Source organism: Misgurnus anguillicaudatus, chromosome 14 (assembly GCF_027580225.2).
Source record: "Misgurnus anguillicaudatus chromosome 14, ASM2758022v2, whole genome shotgun sequence".
Classification (NCBI taxonomy): domain Eukaryota; kingdom Metazoa; phylum Chordata; class Actinopteri; order Cypriniformes; family Cobitidae; genus Misgurnus; species Misgurnus anguillicaudatus.
In genome coordinates this window covers 1,871,191-1,884,594 of record NC_073350.2, presented here as the reverse complement: position 1 = coordinate 1,884,594, position 13,404 = coordinate 1,871,191, and positions in this window count along the sequence as shown.

Sequence of the window (13,404 nt, the reverse complement as noted above, 5' to 3'; positions counted from 1 at the left end):
TCACACATCTCCTTAATATTATCTTTGGTGATTTCCGACTGTCGGAGTCTGGTGTCATTTGTTCCGGCGTGAATAACAATCTTAGAAAACTTCCGTTTAGCATTAGCCAGCACTTTAAGTTTGGATCTAATGTCAGACGTTCTGGCTCCCGGTTTACAGTCGACTAGGGTGTTTGGTGCCTCAATGTTAGTGTTCCTGAGTATAGAATCTCCAATGACCAGGGCACTTTTAACAGGTGTTTCAGCTAGTGTATTCCTTAGGGGATCGAATCTGTTAGAAAGTACCGTAACGTTATGGGTCTTAGATGGACGCCGTATATGACTATGCCGCCTGACAGTCACCCAGTTAGACCGCCGACTTGACTCTGATGTCGGAACCGAGCCATGTGTATTATGATAAACACTATGCGCGCTCGATACAGTATTTATAATGTTTACATTAGCATCTGATGTCGGAACACTATGTGCGCTCGATACATTGTTTGTAATGTTTACATTAGCATCTGATGTCGGAACCGAGCCATTAGTCTTTTCGCTCGATACAGTATTTACAACAGTAACATTAGCGGTTTTGCTATCCTCCACTAGCGTTCGGATGCGCGATTCTAGTTCAGCAACCTTCTCAGTTAATCTTAATACTTCAATACACTTAGTGCATGTAAACCCATCTATGCTAACGGCAGAAGCTAAACTATACATGTAGCAAGTAGTACATGTTACAATAACAAGCGGAGTCTTACCGCTTTCATGCTGGGCGATGGCGTCTTTGTTTACCCGAACGCGCTCCGCGGAGCTGCATCGCGTTGGGGGTTTGGTTGTGGTACGCCTCAGTCGCCTGCGAACGTCTGGGTCCAGGGTGATGTTGGGCATGCTGAATCTGCGAAGGCCGGGCAGCGGCTCCTCCACAGCTTCCCGATCGCTTTCATGTTGGGCAATGGCGTCTCCGTTCACTCGCTTACGGTCCGTAAAGCTGCATCGCGTGGAGCACTCGTTTGTCGCATTCCTCGGTCGCTTGTGGACGTCCGGAGACATGGTGAAGTGGGCGCTGTAGCTCGCGTTGGATCTGCTCAAACCGATCAACTCCTTCGCAGCTTCCCGCTCAGGCGAGGACAGGTCAGAAAAGCATATATCAGATGAATCCGCCATTAGATCGGAAAATGCTAGCTTCAGTCGGCAGCGTTTGTTGAAGCTAGCGGGCTATATGCTAACACTGTGGGTGTTTATTAGTGATAAATAGTTTCACGTGGTAGTAATGCTCAATAATCCTCACGGTAAAGTATTCCTAGGTAAAACTTAATATATAAATAGGAATAAGATAGTAAAAAAGGCTTTTAGATGAAGAACTCGACGGAGCTCCGATGCACGATCTGTTCAGCGTGAAACCGGAAGTGTGTTCTCATTAGACAACATAGCAATTACAGTAAAATCAAACATAAGCTTTACATGCCAAAAAAATACCTCATTCTCGTGGAAAAGAGTAGGCCATATATTCATAAAATCTGCTATTTTTGGCTGTTCTGTGACAATTTCATAACGCCTATAGGCAAAAGTCTTTGCCATAATTTTGCGAATTACTTTATCATTGTTTTTTTTCTTCGCTTCATTCAAAAGAGTTATGCGCAGTTTTTCAAGGCTCTCTCTTGTTTCACCAACTGGCAGATTAGGACAGTAGTTTGCCTCTGCTCGTCTTGGTCTTTTAATATTCTTAGATGGGTGAGCATCTTCATTACCTTTAGCTTTTAGTGAATTAATATTAATTTCGGCACAGCCATGTAATTTCAGCATGGTTCTGTAGTTGGCCATTTTAAATTTTAGCCTCTGCTTCCATCCATAGGATCCACAACAGGAACCGGGCTCCTTTAGGCAAGGATGTCTCTCCACTAATGCCTCTGCTACCTCACTAAAATCAGTGTCTAATGGATATGCTTTAAATTTGTAGATTTGTTCTGCCACTTTTTGTAGAATGTCACTTTTCATCTTCGACCCAACAGTCAACACCTTCTTATTAGCTTGATATTCAGCATTTCCCCTTTCTAATTGAAGCTCAGTCTCATATGAGAAGCACGGGATTGGGAAATTTGTTGGCCATGGATGGGTTCTGGACAAAACAGACTCAGGATGGGAAATGTTTGGGCTTTCTGTGCTGCATTCTGTATTGCATGAAATTTCAGATGTAACGTCATCCATCTCCATGGTCAATCCCATACCTGTCAAGTTTTGGATTTGAAAATAAGGGAAATTTTCCAGCGCCCACCGCGAACAGTCCCACCACCAACCCAAACAAGCTCCAGTATTCCTTACATTTTAAGACTGGTGAGGGCCGGATAATATTTTTTAAACCTAAGTGCTGATAATTGTGTTAAAATTAACTAAACAAACTAATTAATTAGCAAGAAAACTAGTGAAACACACAGCTCTGTAAAAACTACATTTCATAAGTCACGCTCACTATACTATACACACAAATTTGCATCTGTACAAAACCCAATGGCCTTAGGCTGAAAAGCCTTATTTTAACTTCTTTTGCATTATACCTTAATGCCAAAATTATTTATAAACCATTCACTTTTCTTTGTAATGAGAACAGTCATTTAGAAAATGAAAATGCTAGATGGGGCAGTGGCCCAAACCAAAAAGGGCACTTAGACAAGTGATTACAAGTGATTATAATGGGAAAATATAATAACAAGAATTAAAGTGTACAGTAGATATTCAATATGATTTATCTGCTGGCTTGATGGAGCTTTGAATCAATGTTTGCAATGTTGAACTGCCTTTACCAGCCTCCCTTTCGGTTCTCTGTCTTTATTTTAGTTCTATAGTAATAAAATACTTTTAATATTAGAAAAAACACAAATATATAAATGTATATGAAAAACTATTTAGAAATTTTACAATAATATTACAAATTATTGGCAACATGCCACTCGTTATTACAATCACGGCTTTTCAAAAAGCACAAAGGCACATCACATGAAGAACATTTTACAGTAGTCTTTGCATGGCAGTGCTGTCTCCACTATGCAAAGGCTTGTGATGTGCTCTGTGAAGTGGGCGATGGAGCGGGTATGTCAGCAGCCACTGCCAGCAACTAACTAGTGTCTCACTAAATGCCTTCTGGTGCATTGGCACCTCCCCTTTACCTTTAGTTATATGCTTGTAAATCAGGAAGGCATTCACATTGGCAATGTCTAAGAAATGATAAAAAAGGCCTTTACCACTTCTGGCTTTTGTGGATCACCTTATAATAGCTGATTAGGGCATTGAAATGGTCCACTCCACCCATGCACCTGTATGGACAGATAAGACAACATTGAGGCACATATTTTTTTCATTTATAATCTATATTCTACTATTTTTCTTGCATAAAGTAACGCAGAAGCACACACACAGACACACACACACACGCAAATACGGGCACAAATACCTGTGCATGAGCGCATCCAAACACACTCGTGCATGAGATCACCAAAAACGCACAAGATATCACAACACGCACCCAAACAAAGCTCTATTTTACTTGCATAAAGTAACGCAGAATCACACACAGACACACACGCAAATAAGGGCACAAATACCTGTGCATGAGCGCATACAAACACGCACAAGATGTCCAAATAAAACACGCACCCAAACACAAACCTCAGTACCAACAGTAAAATATGTTTTATAATACAATAAAACAGAAACACTTACTTGTCGAGAGTGAAGTCTCCCCCATCCAAAATATCTCTTCCTGCTACCGAGTCGACGGCGGAAACGCTCTCTTCGTCTGAAACGTCTTCCTCCAACAAATCACTTTCACGCCTGGTACACTGCTCGACAACTTCTTCAAGTGAAAAGTTTCTTTTACTTGCTCTTTTCGACATTGTAAAACTTTTTAGACGCTCAATGCTTTCCTAGCACAGCGCTAGCAGCGTTAGCGCACGGCTCTGAGGCACTACTGTGGATTTACGCACAGAGCGCAACCCAACGAATGATTGTTTGTGCACGGCCAATCGGGTTACAGGTTGAATCTTTTTTAGTCAAGCGGCATACCATTCTTTTCAGAATCTTATTGGCTATCAGATACGCCCGTCATTTGCAAACTCTGACGCGACAGGATCGATCTATTGTCAATCAAATAGAGGACGGTCCCATCCACGCTCCTGGGCGTTCCTTGTGCATTCCTCCCTGTTGTCACCTATGAGAAGCACCTATTCGCTCAAATGAGGTGTCAATCAAAAGGGCAGAGTTCAGCGGCCATTTTGACATGAACAAATCTGCAATGTTTACAAGTGAAGAGACGCTACACGACCGAATGCGTCGGAGATTTGGTAGCTTTGTTGGCTGTTTGTAAATGATACTACTATGTTCCTTGGATGTTTATTGACATATACATGTGCTGTGGACTAAATATTTCACTGAATTGGATTTACTGGACCCTTCGGAGTGTAACTACACCGTTTTTGTTGGAATTTTATGGATCTTTGGACTACAAGAAGGCGTTATAGGTCAGTTTACTCATTTTCATACCCTGTTTGTAAGCTGGTTTTTTGGTTGTTGGTTGTTTGACAAACACTCTGATTGCACTGAGTGTGTTGACTGTACCTAAAAATGGTTTACATCGTTCGAATCACAAGAATCTCAGCTTTTTAGTGATATATGATATGTTTAGGTTTGTCTTTTTTAAGTTGTTGTTTTTCCCAACGTTATCAACCAAAACACACGCAGTGTGCCGCCGACGGTACATCGGATTCGGATCAGGTTAGACAAGCATTGAAACGATAATAATGTGGATATTTTGTTGCTGTTTGCTTGCTAACTTGTTAGCACTTTTAGAACACCGACAGTAAATCATTTACCGAAGAAATACGTAAACAAACTTCCAAATTAGTAATTCTGCGGTTTAACAACTGATATAATGTAATAAATCTACCTGTTAATGCAACAAACTTCAGACAGAAACTGTCGTCTTCGCTCTCCAGGCAGAGAGTGCACACAGAGATGCTCCGGAGCGGGTGGGAAAACACGAAGTGGATTAGCGGGATCAGTGGATCTTTAGCGATCTGGGATTGGGAATGTTTTTTTATTACTCCGCCCGGGAATTATTATTTTTGTAATAACGCAGGTTAAAATACGGGAGATTTACGGGAAAATACTAATACGGGAGGACGGCGGGAAAGAAGGGTAAAATACGGGACTTTCCCGGCCAAAACGGGATACTTGACAGGTATGGTCAATCCTGAGGTGGCTGGAGAGCCTAATTCTTGCACTGGAAACATTTCATCCTGTAGCTGAATTACCTTTATGGTGCCAAGATGTTGTATTTCAGAAATGTGAGTTACATTAGCAAATTCACCAAAATCAGCATCCAAGTACTGCAGCCTTATGTTTCCTCTCAAATTAAAAGTCGTCTTTACTTTCTCAAGCATATCATCCAGGGATGCAGGCAAGCCATTAGGAAGGAACATTTTGTGTGCATCATCTTTTCCAAAAAGTACTCAAAGCTCTATGTTCTTTGTGCAAGCCATTGTCACAATCTAAAGAGAGAAAAGACATAACATTAATAATAGTCACTAAATAAAGTGAAATACATCAGTCAAATTCCTTATATACAAGTGGTTACATACCGTCTCGGGTTACGTATGTAACCCTTGTTCCCTGAGAAGGGAACGAGACGCTGCGTCGCCATAGAGACGCTTTGGGAACGCCTTCAGGTGTGAGTGCGTCTGAATGTGTATATCAAATCCAACCAATGGTGGGGCGTGACGTCACCGGCGGGGTGACGCAGGAGCCGGAAAGCATAAAAGGCGACGTACAACCACGCCCCCACTATCTGAAATATTGCCGAAGACGGCTTACAGGTACGCAGGAAGTATGGCAAAGGAGACGCAGCGTCTCGTTCCCTTCTCAGGGAACAAGGGTTACATACGTAACCCGAGACGTTCCCTTTCGAGGGAACTCGCGCTGCGTCGCCATAGAGACGCTTTGGGAACGCTATACCCAATATGCCAGACTACGAGTGCCTGTCTGTGTGTAAAAAGCACAACTAAGACCTAAGCACCAAAGATCCAGGAGAAGGAGTGAGATCCAACTCATAAAACTGTACAAAAGTGAGCGGTGAGGACCAGCCTGCCGCATCACAGACATCCTGGACATAGGCACCTGCCCACAGGGCTTTAGATGCTGCCATACCTCTAGTTGAATGCGCTCTGGCGGTTAAAGGAGAGGGCCGTCCAGAGGCTTCATAAGCAAAAGAGATAGCCTCGACTATCCATTTACTCAAAGTTTGCTTTGTGGCCGGGAAACCTTTCCGGGCCGAACCAAAGCACAAAAATAACTGCTCTGCTTTCCTGAACTCCGCTATTCTGAGCACATACATGTCCAGTGCTCATACTGGACAGAGTAAATTAAGCTTTCTTTGGCTCGCGTTCTAAAATGGTGGAGGGCAGAACGCCTGCAAGACTATGGAGCGTGGTATATTGCTCAAAACCTTCGGAATGTAGCCCGATCTAGGGTATAGAAAAACCTTTACCATGCCTGGAGCGAACTCGAGACAGGTTGGTGAAACTGAGAGAGCCTCTAAATCTCCTACCCTCTTAAGGGAGGTAAAAGCTAGGAGAAATATAGTTTCCAGAGTAAGAAACTTTCTGAAATTATACCAATGGCTCAAATGGTGCCCCTGATAAGTCCTCCAGGACCACAGACAGATCCCACGCAGGGATCCTAAAATGACTCGCAGGCCTCAGCCTCCAAGTGCCACACAGGAAACGCATGAATAGATAGTCTCTACTTAATGAGGGACTAACCACTAAGGTATGAGAGACAGATATAACTGCCACATAAGCCTTAATGGTCAAAGGAGGCAGCCCTGCTGCAAACTGCTCCTGTAAAAACTCCAGAACTGTACCAAGGGGCAGTTAACTGGGTCATATAAGTGCTCTTGGCACCACGTAATAAAAGTCTTTCTGCAAATGCGTATAATTTCCTGGTGGTGGGAGCTCTGGAAATAAAATAGTCTGCACAACCTCAGTTGAGAGACCCATTTCTATGAGTCTGTCCTCCTCAGAGGCCAGACCCAAAAACTCTAGGCAGGGGTAAAACACAGTGCCCCTTGCCTGAGACAACCGATCCCTCCAGATCGGCCCCTGAAATGGGGAGCCGTCCAGGAGGGAGACCAGGTTTGAAAACCACACTCGGGTCAGCCAACACAGGGCTACAAGCAACAGCTGTGCCTGTGCTGCCGGATTCTCTCCAGAACTCCCGGGAGCTGAGCAATTGGGGAAAAACACACAGGAGGCCCTCAGACCCTTCCTGTGTCAGGGCAACCAGTCCGAGTGGGACTGGGTGAAAGAGAGAAAACCAAAGAGTACAATGTGAATTCTCCTGAATTGCAAACAGGTCAGCTTTCGCTTGGCCGAACCTGAGCCAAATTTGCTCCCCCACATGTGGATGGAGTCTTCATTCCCCAAGCTCAACGCCTGCCTCAGCAGAACGTCTGCTCCATGTGGACTTACATAGATTTTGACCTTATGGTCTTCCATAGCCACTTCCCGGCCTTAGAGGGATGCATCCGTCGTAAGCCTGATGTGACGACCCTGAGCCCCCAATATTGGCCTTCATGGGAAAGGAACCATGGTTTCTTCCATAATACTAAGGCACAAAGCATCTGCGTGTGACCTTGATCATGAGAAACGGGTTGCCCCTCAGGGAACCCCATGGTTAAAGGATGGATTCTTTACGAGCAGGAGACAACCGTGCCTGCAGTTGTTGAAATCCATACCACGCCCAGAAAAGAGGTCCTCTTTGCTGGAGAAGCATACTTTTCCTGGCGTTTAGTTGATGGGACATTTTGGCCCTTTTGGCTTTCCATAACTGATCACAGCTAGAAAGGGATGCATCTGTCACTAATGTTATGCAGCGACAGACCGCACCTAACTTGGGGCCTGTAAACAAATACCCAACATTTTTTCCATATTCTTAGGGCACGAAGACATATGCGCGTAACCCTGAACATGTAAAAAAGCCAACACTGGCCTTTTGAGAAAGGAACCATAGTTCCTGCCATAATACTAAGGCACAAAGCATTCGCGTGTGACCTTGATTATGCAAAACGGGTTGCCCCTCAGGGAACCCCATTGTTAAAGGATGGATTCTATACGAGCAGGAGACAACCGTGCCTGCAGTCGTTGAAATCCATACTACGCCCAGAAAAGAGGTCCTCTGTACTGGAGAAGCACAAATTTCCTGGCGTTTAGCTGAATGGACCTTTTTGTCCTTTTGGCGTTCCATAGCCGATCCTCAGCTTAACAGAAATGCATCTGTCATTAATGTCATGCGACAACAGTCCGCACCTCACCCTGGGCCTTAGACAGAAACCCAGTATTTTGCCATATTCTTAGGGCACGAAGACATGCGCGCGTAACCCTAAACATGGTAAAAAGGCCAACACTGGCCGAAAGGAACCATTGTTTCTTCCATAATACTAAGGCACAAAGCATCTGCGTGTGACCTTGATCATGAGAAACGGGTTGCCCCTCAAGGAACCCCATGGTTAAAAGATGGATTCTATACGAGCAGGAGACAACAGTGCCTGCTATCGTAGAAATCCATACTACACCCAGAAAAGAGGTTCTCTGTACTGGAGCACCACACTTTTCCCGGCGTTTTAGCTGATTGGACATTTTTGCCCTATTGGCCTTCCATAGCTGATCCTCAGCTTAAGAGAAATGCATCTGCCATTAATGTCATGCAGCGACAGACCACACCCCCGAAATCTTTACATATTCTAGAGTACGAAGACATGTGCGCGTAACCCTGAACATGCAAAAAGGGTTGCCCCTCGAGGAAAAACCCTGATTTTAAAACCACCACTTGGTGTGTGATTGACCTAGCTTCAACTCATTCACTTATGTGAAAAATGGACATGACACGAGCAGGAGACATCTGTGCCTGCATCATCATTGAGTTCCATATTATCCCCAAAATGTGATCACCTGTGTTGGGACTAACATACTTTTCTTGGTGTTCAGTCTCAACGCTAGGTATCTAGATGTGCAAACATAACATCTCAATGCTGTGCTGCCATCTGTGCTGACTGTGCTAATATTAGCCAATCGTCAATATAAATAGTATGCAAATGCCCTAAAGATGCAATGGCGCCAGGGCAGCATTTACAAATTTTGTAAATATGTGAAGGGATAGATCTAGGCCGAAGGGAAGGCTGATATTGGTATGCCATGCCCCCAAAGGCAAACCTGAGATTCTGTAAGCAGGAAAAATCCATTAACAAAAACCAGTCCTCGGATCTGATTTGAGATTAATGTGACTGTCAACATCATGAACCATAATTTTGTGACAGTTTCGTGTAGCCTTTAAATAAAAGGAATTCCAATTCCTGCTCTAAAATTAGGGATAGCCTAATTTTCTGTGCATAACACCCATTGAGATATGTTTGGAATGTTTTTCCCTGCTATTATAATTTTTACCAAGGGAACCTGATTTACTGTGCTCTGTACTACAAGAGGTTGTGAGTGTTCACAGTTAATACAGGAGGGTACTGAGAAGTGTGGGGACCCGTAAATGGCGGATAAAACCCACACTCCCCAGGAGGGCATACCCTGATAGGGCTTTATATTTGACAATGTTGGAGGCTTTAGGGATGAAGCCACTCATGGCAACATAAAAACATCCTCTAAATATAGCCTATTATGTTTAAAAGCTAGCTGAAGTGCTTGTGTAAACATGATCAGAGAATGGTCAATGACTTGCATAATAATGGAGATCAGGAAAGAAAGAAAGCCTCTGGTGTTGAGATTGCACTCATTTTGTAAGAAAACTCATCTAATTTGCTGGATGATTTTTATATATATATATATATATATATATATATGCTGGTTCATACATATTAAAACTAGCAGTTACGAGAAACAACCTCGATAAACTTCTCATTTAATAAGACCGGTCGAGGCGGGCCTCGAACCGCAAGACACGCGAACATCGTCTGACACAGTCAAACAGTAAAGCACGGGCTACCGATCGGGGCGGGAGAAACCGACATGCGGGCTTCCGAATCCCTCCCGATAGCAATGATAAGTGCACACCGCCTTAGCGGACGCGGATCTGAACCGGTCGGTGAAGAAAAGGGCTGTGTTTACAACATATATCTCCTCAGAGGTAAAACATTGCATAGAGCTCCCGTTCGGGTTGGAAGTGACCGCAATGCGTGCTTCCAAACCCTTCCGAGGCAGAGCTTTCGGTCAAAGTACACTACACCACCTCAGTGGATGCAGGACTTAAGCTGCGAGAAACGCGATCATTGTCTTGACTCATCAAAACAACGACACACAGCCCGAGTGGTGTGTGGCTGAGTTTTAGCATTTTGGAAGGGCTCTGGCAGCTTAACGTGCGGACGCTCTTCCGGCCATTCGGATTAAACTTCGACACATGCAGCTCGTATATTGGGCTTGATTAAATCATTACATTGCGGAAGGAGGATAGCTTTGCGTCCTCACTACCCTGTAATCTCGAATATATCAACCCCCTCGGGGGAAGATTACACGAGATCACGTCCCTCTCAATGAGGGGAAGTAACTGCAGTGCAGGCTTCCACACCCAGCGGAGGAACAACGGAGCATTTTGAAAAGTAAGTTATCATAATGAACACACGTCACACCGCGCCCTCAAGAGCGGCGTGAGCGTGGTCAGCTCCTAAACTTTCTGATTTCTTATTTTTCTACATTATCAGCCACACAGTTAAACTATTCAGTCACACAGTTTTTTAAGCTATTCAGACACTCTTTGACACACACACACAGATAGCCGTCTGAGGCAATAGAGATAGTGGGGGCGTGGTTGTACGTCGCCTTTTATGCTTTCCGGCTCCTGCGTCACCCCGCCGGTGACGTCACGCCCCACCATTGGTTGGATTTGATATACACATTCAGACGCACTCACACCTGAAGGCGTTCCCAAAGCGTCTCTATGGCGACGCAGCGCGAGTTCCCTCGAAAGGAAACTAACCATGTATGTATCTCTTAACTGTTGTAAGATGCATCCCTGAAACACAGTAATCTGCAAGTGGGTACACATCCCTTAATTCATGAGGCTCTACAAATAACAATTCTGAATTCAAAGGCTTCTCCAAAACAAATGATCTGTAGTGTTCAAAGTACCATGCCTTCAGCTTCCTGACAATAAAACATAATCCGTCTAGCACAACAACCATTTGGACAATTTCCCAAAACTCTGGGAGTCCTGCTAGGGAGCCATGTGCCAAAATCATTCCAGTCTTGTAATTTAGGCCATTGTATGTAACATTTTGAGACAAACATGCCTCCTCAATATGCACATATTTTTGCTTCAGTGCTTGTGCAATGTTTTCATTTAGAACATCAAGTGGTAGTGTAGAAACATCTGTAACTTCAAAAGATGGGTTTGGGGACAGAGCTCACATGCAAATAATATGCTATCTGAAATTGATGTTTCATTGACAATGATTGGAGCACATTCTTAAAGCAGCTTGTGTGTCTGACAACTCTCTTAAAGAAGCTATGTTTGGATTCAAAACGCATCGCCCAAACTGCCACCAGTGGACCAAACTGACAAATAAGTTGGGGATAGTGCTCCAAGATAATGGTGCTTTGGCCGAAGTGTTGAATCTGGAAATCTCACTCTGTGTTCTGAGATCTTAAAATCAAGATATGCTATAGAATCTTAAGTGTGAACTGGAGTGACAACAAGGTCTACAATATCTTTCAAGTCTGTCAAGATATGCCATGCTTGTTCCTCACAGGGAACCTTACTGCCAATCAACAGAGGCAAAAATCTTATCAAAGCCCAATTTTCATGAGCATTTCCATCCACAGTTTTTTTGATGCAAAGTTGAGAGGGATAGAATGAGGGCGATTTGTTTTGTCAGTCCACTTAAAAGGAAAGTTGTGTATTGACTGATTTAGATCATCCAAAGTGAAATACTTCTTGGAGATAAGTACAGACAGGCACAGGGCAATTTCAACTGGCACAATTCCTTCAAATATGTCATGGACAATATCAGGTGGAAATCCAGAGGTTACATTGAAAAATGACAGTTTTTCTGACAATATGCAACTTTTCTTCACACCACAGTAACTAGGCAATGACTTTTGTCTGATTGTTTCAAGGTGCTCTGCATGAATTTCCTTTGTTCTGGAACAAAAGGTACCACTTTGCTGCGCAAAACGTCATTTTAAAATAGATTTTAATAATTTTTTCAACACTTTAATGTAACGCTAGTAACGTACTTTTATTAAAATTGGTAACTGTAATCAAATTACATACATTTAAAATGTAAAGCGTTACATTACTGCGTTACCAAGAAAAGTAATTAGATTACAGTAATGCGTTACACAGTAACGCGTTATACCCAACTCTGCGTTTAACCATATACCGACTTACAAAGATGATTTATTAACATAAAAATGCTGCCTTGTGTCCCTTTAAAGCAGCCAAATAAATTGATGACAAAGATGACTGACAATATGAGGGTAAGCTACCTAGAACCCAATAAACTCCACAAACTTTGTGTTTTTTCTTTGATGTGCCAAGAGGATTGCAGATTTCAAAATCATCCACATACAGTATCAAAGAAATAACTGAGGCTTCTGAAAGTAAAGTATTCTCTTTAAAATGTAGTCCATCACAAGATGATTTATACACTGGTGTTTTAGTGTGTGGTTCTGATGTTCCTTCTGTAAAGTTTATCACTTTATCCAAGATGGGTTGACAATTTAACACCTGCTGTAAAGATTTCAATAATGGTACATATTGGAATGTTTTGTTTTTCTTTGGGTCTAACACATGTTCAGTTGGCTCAACCACATTAAAATGACTCCTATAGTAAGCCTTTCGTCTCCATGAAGTGGACAGTGGACCATTGTCTGCAATTGCACAATGAATCGGATTTGACTTACAAAGTGTGGATGCCAACTCCTGCAGTACACTCTATCTGGTAGCTGTGATGCTGAAAGACCTGACTAACAATGCTCCGTGTAGCTGGCACACTCAGTGAGCCAATTAACCCTCTGGGGTCCGACCATTTTGGGACACTGTCAGAGGTTCTGACATGCTCTTACATGCTCTTACATTAGTTTTTTTTCAGTTGCTATAAAACATAATAATGGCAAGTGTCTCATACCACTGTGTTCAGCACAAACTGGGCTAAAATATTGTATGAGCTACATGTATGTACATGTTTGTATTTTTGAGAAAAAAAAAGGTTTATGTGTGGTTTTTAAAAAAGCTAAAATTTTAAGTCACTGATATAAGTTCACAAAACCCATACTAAACATGTTTTAACAAGACTTTCCTAAACAGAATCTAGTAGTCTAGAGTTTTTTCTTTAAAATGATGTGAAAATCATCCTGCCTACTGATTCACATAAACC